At 37.1% G+C, this 4952-nt stretch overlaps 1 long non-coding RNA gene across 1 annotated transcript; it reads right to left on the bottom strand.

Annotated features, from left to right (window-relative positions):
* Positions 1-363: 363 nt before the first annotated feature.
* LOC135407789 (uncharacterized) lies at positions 364-4380 on the bottom strand. The gene is made up of 3 exons (XR_010427029.1): positions 4129-4380; positions 1166-1221; positions 364-689 (listed from the first exon to the last, which is right to left on the bottom strand). It is a non-coding gene; the product is annotated as an uncharacterized LOC135407789 (long non-coding RNA).
* Between the last annotated feature and the right edge of the window lie 572 nt (positions 4381-4952).

Here is a 4952-nt window from a genome sequence, read left to right on the forward strand (position 1 = left end):
TGTGGTATAAACTAACTTCAGAAACAACTTGTGTAGTCCCTTCAGATCAAGACTGTGCCAAACCTCATGAACATTCTGCTGTGCTGTGTTGGCCATCTATCAGGCTCTGAGCTGGCAGCTGGAGCCCTGTGCTCTGTCACCCAAAGGCATCCACTGCCTTAAAGAATCCACAGGTGAAGGTACGAAACCTGACTTTTACAATACCATCATTCTGCCAATGCTTTCAAAGCCAGAGTATTATTACCATGCTCAACTTACAGTACATTTATTGCACAGTCGATTAATTACAGTGACTCATTGCAAAATTGGCATACAAGGTAAGATGGGCACAATTAACAGAAAACTTATTTTATGTGGCTTCACATCTTAATTATTTTATTTTACTGTAGCCATTTACAGTGTGATGTCAGTATAATAATCTGAATGTGGTGTACAGGACAGCCAATTCTGGTTTCTTTCATGCTCAGGAATGATGAATTTTATGCATTGTAGGGTGCACATGTCCTTATATAATAAGGAAAAACACTCTCCTCGTGAGATGGTGAACAAAGAGATTTTATTTCAAATTTGGCGCTGGTTTTATCCCTCAAAACCATGTGACGTCTTTGACCAATAAGGTTGTCTGTGTCGGCACATGCTCCCTCGGGCACTCTTGCCCTGGTACATCCCCTGTACCTTAAACACGCCCCCTACAATGCACCATGAGAAGAATAAAAAAAAAGAGAAAACAATTAAGAATAAAGGAAAATAGAACTTCTTAATTTAAATCCACACCTTGAAATTCAATCTTGAAAGCATATGTTTATGCTTGTTTCTAGAAAAATATAATGTACAAAAAAATATTTAACTTTTTTTTTTTTGGCTGGGTGAAGTGCAAGTTACTATCAGATACCCTGCTATAACGATTATCTTTCCCTGAGTCCCCAAGACTATACATTAGTTTTCTAAATTATCTATTAAAAATACCTCATAAACCAGACCTCTAGAAACAAGAATTAAGAAGAAAATGAGAAACTCTGGGTTTTGTCTATGATGTGTTATAGAACTTTGGATCCTTAAAATCCAGATCAAGAAGAAATTTTACATTGCATAAATGCATGCTATTAAGCATCATGCTACAAGCTAACCCTGAGAAAGATTAAGATGCAATTGCAAGAGTACATACTGTCACACTGGAAGGAGAGAAATGACTTCAGCAGCATGGAACAAGGCATAAGCTGCCTGAATGAGAATAGGAAAAGAATGTTAAACTTCCACAGATGCTGACTTTATAGCATTTTTTTAATACTTCTCAGAGGGTAATTTAAATATTTCCTGCAGTTCACCCATGCTTCTCACTAGTCTCTTACCATTTGCTTCATTTTTTTCTTTCATTTTTGATCCTTGCTGCTTTCAAAGCCCACAGTCGCTTTTCTTCCCTGCATTCCAGTTTCCCTTTTCAAACACTAACGGGTTCTAGACACCCCCTGCACACCTTCCTGTGGCTCTTACTAATCATCTGGGGTGGCACCGTCCCAAAATTGAATTTATTCCATCTGTACTTTTTGCCACCACATGCCTTCTCTATGCAGTTGACTTCTTCATTTTCTTCATCCCTACATTTTGTCCTATACCCTACACTCCAAGTTTTTGGAGTGCATGCTCCATCTCTAGCATGATTCTAATTGAGGTTTATGAAGAACTGAGACATTCATGACCTTTCAGTTTGCCCCTATTTGCAACTGTCATTCCTGGATCACTGTGCTGCATACACTGACATAGAGGTAACCTCAATTTTTCTCATATCAAGAATAGTTTAGGCACTGGGCATCTTCATCTCTTTCCCCACCTTGTCACCTTTGGCTTGGAAGCTTCTCCCTCTTCGGAGCAGCAGCCCCAAAGCCACTTTTCTCCATTTGTTCTTGTATCAAATGTACTTAGCCATCAATCTGTTTTCTGTAGTGAAGTTCTTCAGTTTCCTGGACTTTTGGCTTTTCTGATAGCCTGTTGAATTCATCTGTGATGATGCCAGCCTTCAAGTCAATGATCAGTCTGTCCCCTGGTCTGCACATTACCTCATCTTCTTATTTTAAAATGATCAGGAGTATTGTTTCTAAATCCACCCAAAAAGCTATTATTTAATTACATAACACTAACTTTTGCTGCAGTTCTTCTTTATAATAATCCTCCAGTCTTTAACAATTCTTTAACTTTCTGTTATATACGATCCATGTTACAAATGTGGATAGAGCCTTTCCCAAATTCTTTGTTCACGAAGCCTAGCCATGATGATATACCATCCATGACTTTTCTGCTCTCACCCCATCCTTCCTTTTTTAAGCTCTGCAGCATGAGGACTGGGTCTCTCAGTGCTTCATGTTTCTCTGTCCACAGCTTCTGCTCATCTCTACGCATTGGAAGATCCACACTACTGGTCACCACCTAACAGGCCCTTCCTGTGCTCTGTTCTTACACTTGCTCTGGAAATCCTTTAACCAATGTAGCCTCCTCTAGGTCAGATTCACTTTTTTCCCTAGTTTCTCCTTATCCTTCTCTTTCTAGATGATGGACAAGCTTCCTGAGCAATGTGGTAATACATATCATGCATATAAAATAGTATTTCTGAAAATTATCATACGAGGTGGACATAAGTCAATATATCAAAACATTTTCACAATTAATATTTGTCAGTAATATTACTTGCTCTTCAAGACATATCTGATTTTTTAAAAAAAAACTTCATAGTTTTCAAAAAAACCCTGCTTTTGTTTCCTGCAGGACATAGAAACAGAGATTACAAACATTTAATAAACTTGCTGGATATGGGCAAAGGCTCACTAGTAGTTGTTGAGTGATTTCTTATTATTTCCATTAGCACCTAAATCTTGAAAAAAGTACGTTGTGAGATTTAATTATCTCCAGAGATGATACAGGTCATTTTTCTTTCATTAACTATGGAGCTGAAAAAAGCACTGTTTTTATTTATATGCACACTTCTGGGCCTAAAAGCTTGCCTCTTTAAAATCATTAATATTAAATTCTGATCGGCCTTTGATGAGGAAAGAATTATGGGTCTACAGCAATCCTGTTAATATTTGTGTGCAATGCATATTAAAAAGAAACCTAAAAGTCTAAGAAGGTTTTGCAAGGCTTATCAGCTCTTCCTCCAGAAGTAAGATGGGATGTTTTTAACAGTTCTTTTTAACAGTTCTTTTTAACCATAGAGTGTAAGTCAACAAAGAGGAAGACTGGATTATGCTTTGCAACATTTGGACTCCCCTTAAGTACATGCAGCTGTCCTCCCTAGAACACTGAACTTCTGCAACGCAATGCATGATAGCAATCTCTGCTGTGTACACCACTAACTCTGGACCTATATTTTATGTCTGCATATCTGCTTCAACATTTAATGCACACTGCTTGCCCAAACAAAGGATCAGCTTTGCTGGCAAACTTACTCTGGCTTCCCATTCAAGGAGGACATTGGGAATGCAGCTCTGTAGCTGCTTTAGGTCTTGTCTATCACTGAGTCTTCTGTGACTAGAGCTAAGGCTCTGGCTTTATCACTCAGCTGAATTTATTTAAGCTGCTTGTTAATGCTTTGTAAAGCTTGCCAAGGCAAGTGGAGTTAAAGCTCAATTAAAAATTATACATGCATTAAGGCTTTTGGCACCATATAATGACTCTTGACACACAGAATCTTAGCAATTACATTTTAAACAGGAAGAATGCTGGATCTTACTGGGTATCTTCTTTGGAAATTATAATTATAACAGTGTCACCTGCTAGGTAACTTGCAGCCATCAAGTTTATAATTTCTATTACTTTTTCTGGAAGGTGGGTTCTTCTCTCATCTCAGAGAGGCAGATAATTTCGTATTTCATTGCAAATTTAATATGCATCTTGAAATTACTTCTGAAAATGTTTTATAACAACATTCACTTTTTGCATACAAAATGCTTTCAATTGGTGTGTTTGAAAACACCAATAAACACTAATTAACTGAAACTCACAAACATAATAAATGTGAACTTTCTGTTTTGTAGAGGACAGCAATATAAAGAGAAGTTTAGCGACTTCTAGTAGATTTCACAAAAATCCCAAATTCATTTTTCAGTCCCATTTTTACTGTACTTTAACCATTCCCACCTGTTCTGATCACTGCCATTTCACAGGCTCTTCACTCCTTTGAAGATGTTTTAATTTTCGTCCTTCTGAAATATTGTATTACTAGCAGAAAGATACATGAGTATGTTACTTCATATTGCTCAGTTCCTAGGAAGTCAAACCCTTAAAAGTTGATGTCTGAGAACAAAGAACACAGAGAAAGAATGAGATATCAGAAAGTCTCTTGAGACAATCAAAAAGTCGTTGTTATCATCATCATCATCATCATCATTTTAGATAGATAAGCCCCTGTTTTGGTTCCTTATACTCTTCTTCAAGAAATAGCTTCTTTACAGAATACGCTGTTCTGATAGTTCTTCATTAATTCTGAAAAGGTCCCCAAAACACAACACATTACACCAGAAAAGACAGTATGTGCCTTAACTGATCTCTGTAAAAAGTGCCTAACTTTGCAATGCTATGCTGTCAAGGCTGCAAACATTCAGTGTTTGATAGAAAAGTGTTGTCTCATATGGACTAAGTCCCTTCTCAGTTTAGTATGGAAAGCATGAATTTCCACATTCATAAGAGATTTAAAGTTGATAACAATTAAATTGTGGTAGGAGGTTTATACAGCACTAGACCATTAGAGCTGTTCAGTTTATCAGCTTTCCTTCCCTCCTGAAGTAAAATAAAAGACCAAAATTCTACAGATGAAGGTACCATTTCTTTTTTTCAGTAGTAGAATAGATCATGCTTCCATATCATGTACGTGCAATAATGATTTTTCACCCAAAAAAAGTCAGTTTCTGATCCAATTAGTGATTAACACTATGTCTGAACAGAAGAGGAAGAGTTTTACATGC

The sequence above is a fragment of the Pseudopipra pipra genome, chromosome Z (assembly GCF_036250125.1).
Source record: "Pseudopipra pipra isolate bDixPip1 chromosome Z, bDixPip1.hap1, whole genome shotgun sequence".
NCBI lineage: Eukaryota > Metazoa > Chordata > Aves > Passeriformes > Pipridae > Pseudopipra > Pseudopipra pipra.